General features: G+C 37.5%; 1 long non-coding RNA gene across 1 annotated transcript; it reads right to left on the bottom strand.

Moving 5' to 3' along the window:
* Positions 1-6,839: 6,839 nt before the first annotated feature.
* Positions 6,840-8,282, bottom strand: LOC127923449 (uncharacterized). Its single transcript, XR_008114401.1, has 3 exons — positions 8,248-8,282; positions 7,716-7,813; positions 6,840-7,431 (listed from the first exon to the last, which is right to left on the bottom strand). It is a non-coding gene; the product is annotated as an uncharacterized LOC127923449 (long non-coding RNA).
* Positions 8,283-16,716: the final 8,434 nt, after the last annotated feature.

Raw genomic sequence — 16,716 nt, 5'->3', positions numbered from 1 at the left:
CACAAAAAGTGCAGGCTCGTAAGCATGAATACAAACAGCATTTTACTGCATTTGCCAGCAGCTCTTAGCAATGCTTGAAGCACAGCGCTGTTTATGACTTCAAGCCTATCGACTCCTGAGATTAGACTGGCAATACTATAGTGCCTATAAGAACATCCAATAGTCCAAGGTGAATGAAATACAAATGGTATAGAGGGACAGAAGCTATACTGTTACACTGGCAATACTATAGTGCCTATAAGAACATCCAATAGTCAAAGGTGAATGAAATACAAATGGTATAGAGCGACATAGTCATAGTGCCATAATTCCTATAATAATAATAATATATAATTCCTACAACCTAACTGGGAATATTAACTGGGAATATTGAAGCACTGGGAATATTGAACCACCAGCTTTCATATGGTTTCATGTTCTGAGCAAGGAACTTAAAAGTTAACTTTTTTACATAGCACATATTGCACTTTTACTTTCTTCTCCAACACTGTGTTTTTGCATTATTTAAACCAAATTGAACATGTTTCATTATTTATTGATGTATTATATTAAGTTCAAATAAAAGTTTAATTGTTCATTCAGTATTGTTTTAATTGTCATATATATATATATATATATAAATATGTCGATTAATCGTAGCGACTTTTTTGGGTCTCCAATAAATCGGAATCGGCGTTGAAAAATCATAAATCGGTCGACCTCTCGTCCCCACAGTGACTGTACGTACATACCCCAACCAGAAGTCATGGATTACAGGCAGCATCCCCACTGAGATAAAGGGTAGAGCTGCCGCTTTCAAGGAGCGGGACTCTAATCCGGGAAGTTTATCAGAAATCCCGCTATGCCCTCCAATGAACCATCAAACAGGCAAAGAGTCAATACAGGACTAAGATCGAATCGTACTACAACGAGGTTCGTCGGATATTTGCAGGGTTTGTAAACTATACAGACTACAAAGAGAAGCACAGCCATGAGCTGCCCAGTGACACGAGCCTACCAGATGAGCTAAATTACTTCTATGCTCGCCTCGAGGCAAATAACACTGAAGCATGCATGAGAGCATCAGCTGTTCCGGGTCAACATTCCCAAGGCCGCAGGGCCAGACGGATTCCCCAGGTGTGTACTCCAAGCATGCGCTGACCTACTAGCAAGTGTCTTCACTGACATTTTCAACCTGTCCCTGACCGAGTCTGTAATACCAACATGTTTCAAGCAGACGGCAGGGTAGCCTAGTGGTTAGAGCGTTGGACTAGTAACCGGAAGGTTGCAAGTTCAAATCCCCAAGCTGACAAGGTATAAATCTGTCGTTCTAACAGGCAGTTAACCCAATGGCCGTCATTGAAAATAAGAATTTGTTCCTGACTTGCCTAGTTAAATAAAGGTAAAATTAAAATAAAGACCACCATAGTTCCTGTGTTCATGAACACTAACTAAGGTAACCTACCTAAATTACCAGGACATGTACTCCGAGGATGTGCTGACCAACTGGTGTCTTCACTGACATTTTCAACCTCTCCCTGTCTGAGTCTGTAATACCAATGTTTCAAGCAGACCACCATAGTCCCTGTACCCAAGAACACTAAGGTAACCTGTCTAAATGACTACCGACCCGTAGCACTCACGTCTGTAGACATGAAAGGCTGGTCATGGCGCACATCTACACCATTATCCCAGTAACCCAAGACCCACTCCAATTTTCAAACCGCCCCAACAGATCCACAGATGATGCCATCTCTATTGCACTCCTCACTGCCCTTTCCCACCTGGACAAAAGGAACACTAATGTGAGAATGCTGTTCATTGACTACAGCTCAGCGTTCAACACCATTGTGCCCTCAAAGCTCATCACTGAGCTAAAGACCCTGGGACTAAACACCTCCCTCTGCAACTGGATCCTGGACTTCCTGACGGGCCGCCCCCAGGTGGTAAGGGAAGGTAACAACACATTAGCCACGCTGATCCTCAACACGGAGGCCACTCAGGGGTGTGTACTCCCTGTTCACTCATGACTACACGGCCAGGCACGACTCCAACACCATCATTAAGTTAGCCGATGACAACATCGGCTTCTATAGGGAGGAGGTCAGAGACTTGGTCGTGTAGTGCCAGGACAACAACCTCTCCTTCAGCGTGATCAAGACAAAAGTAGATGATTGTAGACTACAGGAAAAGGAGGACCGAGCCCCAACTCTCATCGACGGGCTGCAGTGGAAGAGGTTGAGAGCTTCAAGTTCCTTGAGGTCCACATCACCAACAAACTAATATGGTCCAGACACTCTAAGAAAGTTGTGAAGAGGGCACGACAAAGCCTATTCCCCCTCAGGAGACTGAAAAGATTTGGCATGGGTCCATCAGATCCTCAAAAGGTTCAACAACTGCACCATCGAGAGTATGACTGACTGGTTGCATCTGGTATGGCAACTGCTTGACCTCCGACCGCAAGGAACTACAGAGGGTAGTTGAGTACAGCCCAGTACATCACCAAGCAATCTGCCATCCAGGACCCCTATACAAGGTGGTGTCAGAGGAAGGTCCCTAAAAATTGTCAAAAGACTTCAGCCACCCAACAGTCAAAGACTGTTCTCTCTCTTCTACAGCACGGCAGGCGGTACCAGAGCGCCTAGTCTAGGTCCAAAAGGCTCCTCAACAGCACGGCAGGCTGTACCAGAGCGCCAAGTCTAGGTCCAAAAGGCTCCTCAACAGCACGGCAGGCTGTACCAGAGCGCCAAGTCTAGGACCAAAAGGCTCCTCAACAGCACGGCAGGCTGTACCAGAGCGCCAAGTCTAGGACCAAAAGGCTCCTCAACAGCACGGCAGGCTGTACCAGAGCACCAAGTCTAGGTCCAAAAGGCTTTTCAACAGCACGGCAGGCTGTACCAGAGCGCAAGTCTAGGACCAAAAGGCTCCTCAACAGCAGGCAGGCTGGAGCAAAGTCTAGGACCTGAACATGTCCTCAACAGCACGGCAGGCTGACCAGAGCACCAAGTCTAGGACCGTAAACTCCCGGTTGTGTAAACAACACAGTAATTGAAACATCACAGATGGAGCTGGGAAAGTCAACCTGAACTGGTACCTTTTAAACTCACTCCACAGCTTGAAACGTCACAGATGGATCTGTCCAACTGGTACCTTTTAAACTCACTCCACAGCTTGAAACATCACAGATGGAGCTGTCCAACTGGTACCTTTTGTATCGCTGCATCGGTTCATTGTCAAGGAGAGTGGTCACATGTAATAATAACAATAATAATATATGCCATTTAGCAGACGCTTTTATCCAAAGCGACTTACAGTCATGTGTGCATACATTCTATGTATGGGTGGTCCCGGGAATCGAACCCACTACCCTGGCGTTACAAGCGCCATGCTCTACCAACTGAGCTACAGGACCACACATGTGATGAGAAGCAGAGGATCACTAGTTTGAGTCCAGTATGGGGACAGAGGAGGAAACTAAACTGGTAGCAGCACACTGGCGTCGGTTACATATTAAATCAATAAAGTGAGTCATTTCCAAATGAAACCATGTTCTTTAAGGTCTATATAGTATATATATATTAAACCATGTTCTATAAGGTCTATATAGTATATATATATATTAAACCATGTTCTTTAAGGTCTATATAGTATATATATATTAAACCATGTTCTATAAGGTCTATATAGTATATATATTAAACCATGTTCTTTAAGGTCTATATAGTATATATATATATTAAACCATGATCTTTAAGGTCCATATAGTATATATATATTAATAAACCATGTTCTTTAAGGTCTATATAGTATATATATATTAAACCATGTTCTTTAAGGTCTATATAGTATATATATATTAAACCATGTTCTTTAAGGTCTATATAGTATATATATTAAACCATGTTCTTTAAGGTCTATATAGTATATATATATTAAACCATGTTCTGTTAAGGTCTATATAGTATATATATTAAACCATGTTCGTTAAGGTCTATATAGTATATATATATTAAACCATGTTCTTTAAGGTCTATATAGTGTATATATATATTAAACCATGTTCTTTAAGGTCTATATAGTATATATATATTAAACCATGTTCTTTAAGGTCTATATAGTATATATATATATTAAACCATGTTCTTTAAGGTCTATATAGTATATATATATTAAACCATGTTCTATAAGGTCTATATAGTATATATATATTAAACCATGTTCTTTAAGGTCTATATAGTATATATATATTAAACCATGTTCTTTAAGGTCTATATAGTATATATATATTCAACCATGTTCTATAAGGTCTATATAGTATATATATTAAACCATGTTCTTTAAGGTCTATATAGTATATATATATATTAAACCATGATCTTTAAGGTATTCCATATAGTATATATATATATATTAAACCATGTTCTTTAAGGTCTATATAGTATATATATATTAAACCATGTTCTTTAAGGTCTATATAGTATATATATATTAAACCATGTTCTTTAAGGTCTATATAGTATATATATATTAAACCATGTTCTTTAAGGTCTATATAGTATATATATTAAACCATGTTCTATAAGGTCTGTATAGTATATATATATTAAACCATGTTCTATAAGGTCTGTATAGTATATATATATTAAACCATGTTCTTTAAGGTCTATATAGTATATATATATATATTAAACCATGTTCTATAAGGTCTATATAGTATATATATATATTAAACCATGTTCTTTAAGGTCTATATAGTATATATATATTAAACCATGTTCTTTAAGGTCTATATAGTATATATATATTAAACCATGTTCTTTAAGGTCTATATAGTATATATATTAAACCATGTTCTATAAGGTCTGTATAGTATATATATATTAAACCATGTTCTATAAGGTCTGTATAGTATATATATGCTAAATGGCATATATTATTATTATATATTATTATTATATTATATATTAAACCATGTTCTTTAAGGTCTATATAGTATATATATATTAAACCATGTTCTTTAAGGTCTATATAGTATATATATATTAAACCATGATCTTTAAGGTCCATATAGTATATATATATATATTAAACCATGTTCTTTAAGGTCTATATAGTATATATATATTAAACCATGTTCTTTAAGGTCTATATAGTATATATATATTAAACCATGTTCTTTAAGGTCTATATAGTATATATATATTAAACCATGTTCTTTAAGGTCTATATAGTATATATATATATTAAACCATGTTCTTTAAGGTCTATATAGTATATATATATATTAAACCATGTTCTTTAAGGTCTATATAGTATATATATATTAAACCATGTTCTTTAAGGTCTATATAGTATATATATTAAACCATGTTCTTTAAGGTCTATATAGTATATATATTAAACCATGTTCTTTAAGGTCTATATAGTATATATATTAAACCATGTTCTTTAAGGTCTATATAGTATATATATATTAAACCATGTTCTTTAAGGTCTATATGGTATATATATATTAAACCATGTTCTTTAAGGTCTATATAGTATATATATATTAAACCATGTTCTTTAAGGTCTATATAGTATATATATATTAAACCATGTTCTTTAAGGTCTATATAGTATATATATATTAAACCATGTTCTTTAAGGTCTATATAGTATATATATATTAAACCATGTTCTTTAAGGTCTATATAGTATATATATATTAAACCATGTTCTTTAAGGTCTATATAGTATATATATTAAACCATGTTCTATAAGGTCTGTATAGTATATATATATTAAACCATGTTCTATAAGGTCTGTATAGTATATATATATTAAACCATGTTCTTTAAGGTCTATATAGTATATATATATATATTAAACCATGTTCTATAAGGTCTATATAGTATATATATATTAAACCATGTTCTTTAAGGTCTATATAGTATATATATATTAAACCATGTTCTTTAAGGTCTATATAGTATATATATTAAACCATGTTCTATAAGGTCTGTATAGTATATATATATTAAACCATGTTCTATAAGGTCTGTATAGTATATATATGCTAAATGGCATATATTATTATTATATATTATTATTATATTATATATTAAACCATGTTCTTTAAGGTCTATATAGTATATATATATATTAAACCATGTTCTATAAGGTCTATATAGTATATATATATATTAAACCATGTTCTATAAGGTCTATATAGTATATATATATTAAACCATGTTCTTTAAGGTCTATATAGTATATATATATTAAACCATGTTCTTTAAGGTCTATATAGTATATATATATTAAACCATGTTCTTTAAGGTCTGTATGTTGGAGTTCAGGCTTCATTTGACCTGTTAGAAGGAAATTAAATGAATTTTGTCAATTAGAGACAAAAAAATTAGTTTGTTTTAAAATATATATTTGACGGAGGCCAAGTCTCACAAAAAATGCTTTTCATTTATAAATATTTCATGGCTTTTAGAAAAGGCTTACAGAGTTTGTTTTAAACTATATATTTGTTGTGCAGATCAGATGTTAATGAAGCAATACAGACCACATTGAAGTGTCTGGAGTTTAGTTTGTATGTTCTAGAGTCTAGTAAAGACAGGGGAGGTTGACTGGGACAGGCAATGTAACATCCATAATGTTTTGAGAAAATGTTTTTGTAAAACATGCAACTTACATCGGATCATCTTGAAACTTTCTCTCTAAAGCTAACTTTCATCAAGGTTTTATATGGTCAATTGGTTTCTCTCTAAATCTAACTTTCATCAATGTTTTATATGGTCTATTGGTTTCTCTCTAAAGCTAACTTTCATCAAGGTTTTATATGGTCAATTGGTTTCTCTCTAAAGCTAACTTTCATCAAGGTTTTATATGGTCTATTGGTTTCTCTCTAAAGCTAACTTTCATCAAGGTTTTATATGGTCTATTGGTTTCTCTCTTTTCATTGGCAGAATCCTTTTTCAGTGTTATGATATTCATAACATCCATATCCACCAGTCTATCTTCCTGTCAACTAACAGAACTCTGCTGGTTGTCCTGGTAACAGATACCAGTCCATCTTCCTGTCAACTAACAGAACTCTGCTGGTTGTCCTGGTAACAGATACCAGTCCACCTTCCTGTCAACTAACAGAACTCTGCTGGTTGTCCTGGTAACAGATACCAGTCCATCTTCATGTCAACTAACAGAACTCTGCTGGTTGTCCTGGTAACAGATACCAGTGGGCAGATCTATTGTATTTGTTCAAACTAAACTACAGCACTTACTTTGATGTGTCAAATCTGATCCTTTCTTCTCTTCTCCTCCTCTCACAGTTCCACTCAGCCCTGTTGTTTTCCTGCAGTCCACCAGCAGCACAGACAACCTCTTCATACCCAGCAGTAAGGTGCTATTGGGAGAGACACGACATGGGGACTCCAGGAGGGAGGAGGGGCTAGCGTTGTCCTGGTAACCATAAAGAGGGGACACAGACACATATCATTATGGATGCTGTTGTCATAAAGTGCTTTACAGAAACCCAGCCCAGACCCAGATAGAGCAAGCTGTATGCTAGACCAGACCAAGCTGTCTGTATGCTAGACCAGACCAAGCTGTATGCTAGACCAGACCAAGCTGTATGCTAGACCAGACCAAGCTGTATGCTAGACCAGACCAAGCTGTATGCTAGACCAGACCAAGCTGTATGCTAGACCAGACCAAGCTGTATGCTAGACCAGACCAAGCTGTACCATCTGCTGTTCTGATCTGGAGAGACTCTTCTCTGCTTCGTCAGCATCAGGATGTTGTTGAGGCTCCCCAGAGGATCCACCATAGTCATGTCTCTCTCCTGTGTGAATGAGAACATCAAAAATATGGTAAACTTATGATATTCTATTGCAATCACAGAGTCTTACAAGAGGCATGAATATATCTAAAAAGTCCTAAAATGGCCACTTTCATCATGATTTTGTACAATATTGTCTGTGTTAAAGGGTCGTTCCACAAAAGGGTGCCTTTAAGTCGGCATTATGCACCTATATTGAATTTTAAAAAAGCCTATTATTTTAGATGAAGTGTACTTTAATATAGACCACCCGGAGAATTCAATATATCTCATTTAAAAGTCCCAAAACTATATGTACCAATGGCAGATTGCCCCTTAACAATTCCTACAGTACTGAACAACATATTCAAGTGTAGAACTTCAGTAGAATGCCCCTTTCAAACCCACATTAGTTCAACAACGGCATAGTTTGTGCCCCTGTTTAAGACAGTACTCACTGGTGTTAATCGGATTTTCAGTCTCCTCCTCTTTCTCCCAAAACGTTTTTTCCTCCTGTTTTATTGAGATAGCCTCCTCTTCCTCTTTTGCTCTAAAAGGGTCTTCCTCTTCTTTCTCTACATTCTCTTCTTTCAATATTATGGCATCTTCCTCCTCTTTGATTCTGAAAGCTGCTACCTCCTCCTCCTCCACGCTGACAACCTCTTTCACTGTAATATCATCCTCTTCTTGCAATGTGATAGCCTCCTCTTCCTCCTTTTTCACCCTGAAAGCTTCTTCCTCTCCTTTCATCGGAGCTTCTTTCTCCTTCAAGTTTAGTGAGCTCATGCCAGTTCGCAGTTGTAAAAGAGAACTTGTTCTCAACTAGTCTACCTGGTTAAATAAAGGTGAAATAAATAAAAAATGCTCCGGGAGATTAGCCTAGTGCAGAACCAATGTAACACGTTTGCTAATTTAACAAGCAAATTGCGTTTAAATGAACGAGTAGATAGGTAAACAGTATGATGTTCTAAACACTAAGATTAATATACACAAGATTTGATTGGTCTAAAGATCTTAAACGTTTCAGTTTTATGTTTGCTAGCAAACCACCGCGATGGGTGAATCAGAAAGCCCTTTGTCGCTGTTGAAGACGCCTACTGTTCCGTCCACTAGATTATACGTCACGCAAGAAGCATCACCCGAAAGACTCATCGCCGCCTGCTGACTGGAGTGGGTAACGCAGACTGGAGGAAAAGACTGTAACGTAACAAAAAGTGGAAAAAGTCAAGGGGTCTGAATACTTTCCAAAGGCATTGGAAGTGATTGAGGAGAGAGCATCATTGCTATATTCTAATTACAATCATTGACACATAAGAGAACACCTGACCAAAGCCAGACGTGACCCATACAGAATTAAAACAACATTATTCTTAATGAGAAATATAATCTAATAAACAAATGTTTGCATAACCAAAGACTTGAAAACTGGCACCAACATTGTATTTAGCTAGGATTTCATATGGCCAGGAAGGTAATTGAGAATAACAATAGACAATAGTTATTGTTGCTAGTTCAGGGATGAAGATAGTGCAGGTTCATGAATGTTAAAGATGTGTGGATGTTGACAGAGGGGATTAGAACCCCAAAGTAATAGTGGTACAAAATATCATAAAGGTCATTTAACATTCTGGTTTAGTGGGGTAATAACTTTATGGAAACCACTATTCACACTGTGTACAGGCATAGAAAACCATCACATCAAGGAGGTGTAACAGGGATGAATGGCTATTCAATGGACAACAGTAGTCTTCTGTAACAAGCAATACGTGGTAAATATGTTTACATACATCCATGACTGAATGGTTTCAAGAAGTCCTGGTTTCATAAGTAAATTGTAACCAGTCCTCAATCAGCAGTCTGAATTAACCCAGAGGCACCACAACATCAATGTCAAGAGACGTTTGGAAGTAAGTAAGTAAGTAACAAGTAAGGTGCAAAGAGCTGATTTACCTAATTACCCCAGAGGCACCACAACATCAACCTTCAGAGAAGTTTGGAAGCAAGTAAGTAAGTAACAAGGTAGGTGCAAAGAGCTGATTTACATAACTCTGTACAGACCAAAGGAATTCCCAGAGCTAGCCATCCCTGAGACTGTGTATGATAACACCAAACTCTTACCTCTAATGGTTATTGTTGATGTTTGCTACAGAGGGAGTTATTGTCAAAGAGCTTTATAAATGCCAAGAGAGCAATGAATGGACCTACGTGACCACAAAGAGGGTCAGCCTACTTCCTGATGGAGAATGCAGGGACGTGTACTGAACCTGTACCCATAATAAAACAAAGTGCACTATGGTCAAATGCATCTAATGGCTTTAATGAAGTGGCAGCTGCATTCATATAGATGATGTCACCATAGTCTAGGACCAGTAAGAACATCGATTAAATGATCTGCTTTGTACTATTAAGCAAGAGGTCTGAACCTCTTTCTATAGAAGACAATTTTAATACTCAGCATCTTAATGAACAAACTCATCATTATGTTGTTTAAAAGACTGCTTAACGTCTAGACAGAAACCCAGCCTAAAACCCCAACTCGGCATCTTAATTAACTAACTAATCAATCAACTGAACTTCAGATACACCATACAAGGTACATACACTTCAATCATTGGAATAATTTTTGTTCACTCTAGAAAACAACATGTACTTAGTTTTACACAGATTCAATAATAATTGAAGGCCAGAAAAGGTTTTCTGTAAAATAATGACAGCATACTGAAGTTCAGATAGAGCCCGATCAGCATACTGTAGTTCAGATAGAGCCTGATCAGCATACTGTAGTTCAGATAGAGCCCGATCAGCATACTGTAGTTCAGATAGAGCCTGATCAGCATACTGTAGTTCAGATAGAGCCCGATCAGCATACTGTAGTTCAGATAGAGCCCGATCAGCATACTGTAGTTCAGATAGAGCCCGATCAGCATACTGTAGTTCAGATAGAGCCCGATCAGCATACTGTAGTTCAGATAGAGCCCGATCAGCATACTGTAGTTCAGATAGAGCCCGATCAGCATACTGTAGTTCAGATAGAGCCTGATCAGCATACTGTAGTTCAGATAGAGCCTGATCAGCATACTGTACTTCAGATAGAGCCCGATCAGCATACTGTACTTCAGATAGAGCCTGATCAGCATACTGTAGTTCAGATAGAGCCTGATCAGCATACTGTAGTTCAGATAGAGCCTGATCAGCATACTGTCGTTCAGATAGAGCCTGATCAGCATACTGTAGTTCAGATAGAGCCCGATCAGCATACTGGCGTTCAGATAGAGCCCGATCAGCATACTGTAGTTCAGATAGAGCCTGATCAGCATACTGTAGTTCAGATAGAGCCCGATCAGCATACTGAAGTTCAGATAGAGCCCGATCAGCATACTGTAGTTCAGATAGAGCCCGATCAGCATACTGAAGTTCAGATAGAGCCTGATCAGCATACTGAAGTTCAGATAGAGCCTGATCAGCATACTGTAGTTCAGATAGAGCCCGATCAGCATACTGTAGTTCAGATAGAGCCGATCAGCATACTGTAGTTCAGATAGAGTAGGTCATCTACCTACGTTATATAGGAATGTAGGTCATCTACCTACGTTATATAGGAATGTAGGTCATCTACCTACGTTATATAGGAATGTAGGTCATCTACCTACGTTATATAGGAATGTAGGTCATCTACCTACGTTATATAGGTATGTGGTCATCTACCTATGTTATATAGGTATGTAGGTCATCTACCTCGTTATATAGGAATGTAGGTCATCTACCTACGTTATATAGGAATGTAGGTCATCTACCTACGTTATATAGGAATGTAGGTCATCTACCTATGTTATATAGGAATGTAGGTCATCTACCTACGTTATATAGGAATGTAGGTCATCTACCTACGTTATATAGGTATGTAGGTCATCTACCTACGTTATATAGGAATGTAGGTCATCTACCTACGTTATATAGGAATGTAGGTCATCTACCTACGTTATATAGGAATGTAGGTCATCTACCTACGTTATATAGGAATGTAGGTCATCTACCTACGTTATATAGGAATGTAGGTAATCTACCTACGTTATATAGGAATGTAGGTCATCTACCTACGTTATATAGGAATGTAGGTCATCTACCTACGTTATATAGGAATGTAGGTCATCTACCTACGTTATATAGGAATGTAGGTCATCTACCTACGTTATATAGGAATGTAGGTCATCTACCTACGTTATATAGGTATGTAGGTCATCTACCTACGTTATGTAGGTCATCTACCTACGTTATATAGGTATGTAGGTCATCTACCTACGTTATATAGGAATGTAGGTCATCTACCTACGTTATATAGGAATGTAGGTCATCTACCTACGTTATATAGGAATGTAGGTCATCTACCTACGTTATATAGGAATGTAGGTCATCTACCTACGTTATATAGGAATGTAGGTCATCTACCTACGTTATATAGGTATGTAGGTCATCTACCTATGTTATATAGGTATGTAGGTCATCTACCTACGTTATATAGGTATGTAGGTCATCTACCTACGTTATATAGGAATGTAGGTCATCTACCTACGTTATATAGGAATGTAGGTCATCTACCTACGTTATATATAGGTATGTAGGTCATCTACCTACGTTATATAGGTATGTAGGTCATCTACCTACGTTATATAGGTATGTAGGTCATCTACCTACGTTATATAGGAATGTAGGTCCTCTACCTACGTTATATAGGTATGTAGGTCATCTACCTACGTTATATAGGTATGTAGGTCATCTACCTACGTTATATAGGTATGTAGGTCATCTACCTATGTTATATAGGTATGTAGGTCATCTACCTACGTTATATAGGAATGTGGTCATCTACCTACGTTATATAGGAATGTAGGTCATCTACCTACGTTATATAGGAATGTAGGTCATCTACCTATGTTATATAGGAATGTAGGTCATCTACCTACGTTATATAGGAATGTAGGTCATCTACCTATGTTATATAGGAATGTAGGTCATCTACCTACGTTATATAGGAATGAGTCATCTACCTACGTTATATAGGAATGTAGGTCATCTACCTACGTTATATAGGTATGTAGGTCATCTACCTACGTTATATATAGGAATGTAGGTCATCTACCTATATGTTATATAGGAACGTAGGTCATCTACCTACGTTATATAGAATGTAGGTCATCTACCTATGTTATATAGGAATGTAGGTCATCTACCTACGTTATATAGGAATGTAGGTCATCTACCTATGTTATATAGGAATGTAGGTCATCTACCTACGTTATATAGGAATGTAGGTCATCTACCTACGTTATATAGGAATGTAGGTCATCTACCTACGTTATATCAGAATGGCACATCAGCTTTGACATCGGTTTGCACATCGGCGTTAATTAAACTAGACATCAGTCTGATGCCGATGTTGGCATTTTTATCAAATATTGGCCGATTCGATATGCTCACCAATATATCATCCATCCCTACCAAATATCACTTGACTTTCAGAGGGGTGTATTATGACATCATATAGAACAACTCAGACATTCCAAATATCACTTGATTATCAGAGGTGTGTATTATGACATCATATAGAACTACTCAGACATTCCAAATGATGCTTCATCCATATCATGAAGGTGGATATTGATCCAACCATTTCCAAAGTAATGACTGGGCTGATGGAAACAGGATATGCTTTTACACTTTTATAAATGACGACAGAAGATTTGATCAGTGATTAGTTCATTGACTATAATTGCCTTTGAAGTAAAGGGATCTGACATTAAGTAACCCTATTTTTGAGATGTGAGGTATCATGATCTCTTTCAGTAATGACTGGAATGGAGGTGGTCTTTATCCTAGTGAGATTGCTAAGGCGAACACCGCCATGTTTAGTTTTTGCCCAACCTAGGTCGAGGCACAGACACGGTCTCAATGGTGATAGCTGAGCTGACTACACTGACTGTGCTAGTGGCAGACTCCACTATGCTGGCAGGCTGGCTAACAGCCTGCTGCCTGGCCTGCACCCTATTTCATTGTGGAGCTAGAGGAGTTAGAGCCCTGTCTATGTTGGTTGATAAGATGAGAGCACCCTCCAGCTAGGATGGAGTCCGTCACTCCTCAGCAGGCCAGGCTTGGTCCTGTTTGTGGGTGAGTCCCAGAAAGAGGGCCAATTATCTAGAAATTCTATCTTTTTGGGAGGGCAGAAAACAGTTTTCAACCAGCGATTGAGTTGTGAGACTCTGCTGTAGAGCTCATCACTCCCCTAACTGGGAGGGGGCCAGAGACAATTACTCGATGCCGACACATATTTCTAGCTGATATGCACGCAGAAGCTATGTTGCGCTTGGTGATCTTTGACTGTTTCATCCTAACATCGTTGGTGCTCTAGTAACTGTACAGGTGGGGATGCAGGGTAAGGCTGTACAGTCCTATTCTACTCTCTAGTAACTGTAAGGTGGGGATGCAGGTGTAAGGCTGAGTTATATAGCAAAAGTCCTCTTGTCTCGTGCACTGTAGCCAACAGCTCAAAGATACAGTGTTGGTAGGCTACCTACATGATGAGATTATTATGGATGAGAGCGACATTATTTTATTATTATTATTATACATTATTTATTATACATTACATTACATTATACATATTATACATTATTATACATTATTTCACCAGAAGAAGACCATAAAAATGTATTGAAAAGGAGCATCAAGCAAATCACCTCCACTTTCACCACCCTGTGAAGTTCATCATTTATTTCCATTTCGAGGACAGCTTTTTTCCATCTACGTAATATTGCAAAAATCAGAAACTTTCTGTCAAAAAATGATGCAGAAAAATTAATCCATGCTTTTGTCACTTCGAGGTTAGACTACTGCAATGCTCTATTTTCCGGCTACCCGGATAAAGCACTAAATAAACTTCAGTTAGTGCTAAATACGGCTGCTAGAATCCTGACTAGAACCAAAAAATTTGATCATATTACTCCAGTGCTAGCCTCTCGACACTGGCTTCCTGTCAAAGCAAGGGCTGATTTCAAGGTTTTACTGCTAACCTACAAAGCATTACATGGGCTTGCTCCTACCTCTCTCTGATTTGGTCCTGCCGTACATACCTACACGTACGCTACGGTCACAAGACGCAGGCCTCCTAATTGTCCCTAGAATTTCTAAGCAAACAGCTGGAGGCAGGGCTTTCTCCTATAGAGCTCAGTGGGTCATATGATTGAGTGTAGTCTGGCCCAGGAGTGGGAAGGTGAACGGAAAGGCTCTGGAGCAACGAACCGTCCTTGCTGTCTCTGCCTGGCTGGTTCCCCTCTTTCCACTGGGATTCTCTGCCTCTAACCCTATCACAGGGGCTGAGTCACTGGCTTACTGGGGCTCTCTCATGCCGTCCCTGGAGGGGGTGCGTCACCTGAGTGGGTTGATTCACTGTTGTGGTCATCCTGTCTGGGTTGGCGACCCTCCCCTTGGGTTGTGCCGTGGCGGATCTTTTTGGGCTATACTCAGCCTTGTCTCAGGATGGTAAGTTGGTTTTTGAAGATATCCTCTAGTGGTGTGGGGGCTGTGCTTTGGCAAAGTGGGTGGGGGTTATATCCTTCCTGTTTGGCCCTGTCCGGGGTGTCCTCGGATGGGGCCACAGTGTCTCCTGACCCCTCCTGTCTCAGCCTCCAGTATTTATGCTGCAGTAGTTTGTGTCGGGGGCTAGGGTCAGTTTGTTATATCTGGAGTACTTCTCCTGTCCTATTCTGTGTCCTGTGTGAATCTAAGTGTGCGTTCTCTAATTCTCTCCTTCTTTCTTTCTCTCTCTCGGGGACCTGAGCCCTAGGACCATGCCCCAGGACTACCTGACATGATGACTCCTTGCTGTCCCCAGTCCACCTGGCCATGCTGCTGCTCCAGTTTCAACTGACCTGAGCCCTAGGACCAAGAAATATATATATATACTGGTACTATATATATATATATAAATATATAAAGAAATATATATATACACTGGTACTATATATATATATATATAAATAAATAAAGAAATATATATATACTGGTACTATATATATATATATATAAATAAATAAAGAAATATATATATATAATGGTACTATATATATAAATAAATAAAGAAATATATATACTGGTACTATATATATATATATAAATAAAGAAATATATATATATACTGGTACTGTATATATATATATATAAATAAATATATATATATACTGGTACTGTATGTATATATATATATATATATATATATAAATAAATACTGGTACTGTATATATATATATATATATATATATATATATATATATATATAAAATATAAGAAATATATATATACTGGTACTGTATATATATATATATATATACTGGTACTATATATATATATATATAAAATAAATAAATATATATATATATACTGGTACTATATATATATATATATATAAATAAAGAATATATACGGGTACTATGTACCAGTCAAAAGTTTGGACACCTACTCATTCAAGGGACTTTATATATATATATATCCTGCATGTGGTGGAAAAAGTATCCACATGTCTTCAGGAATACATGTTTAGAAACCTTAAGAAAGTTAATTGGAAGTCACCCAGTAAAATACTACTCGAGTAAAAGTCTAAAAAGTATTTGGTTCTAAATATACTGAATTATCAAAAGTTAAAGTGTAAATCATTTCAAATTCCTTATATTAAGCAAAGCAGACGGTAGCATTTTCTTGTTTTCAAACTATGCATTTCTGTTTCGTAGAGCTCAGATCAGAGACAGTAGGAATGACCAGGGATGTTCTCTGTTTAGTAGAGCTCAGATCAGAGGCAGTAGGAATGACCAGGGATGTTCTCTGTTTAGTAGAGCTCAGATCAGAGGCAGTAGGTATGATGTTACGAATCCCTTTTGGCC

The sequence above is a fragment of the Oncorhynchus keta genome, unplaced genomic scaffold, assembly GCF_023373465.1.
Source record: "Oncorhynchus keta strain PuntledgeMale-10-30-2019 unplaced genomic scaffold, Oket_V2 Un_contig_29877_pilon_pilon, whole genome shotgun sequence".
Lineage (NCBI taxonomy): Eukaryota > Metazoa > Chordata > Actinopteri > Salmoniformes > Salmonidae > Oncorhynchus > Oncorhynchus keta.
Note: the sequence above shows the minus strand (reverse complement) of the source record. Positions and strands in the feature narration are given on the sequence as shown.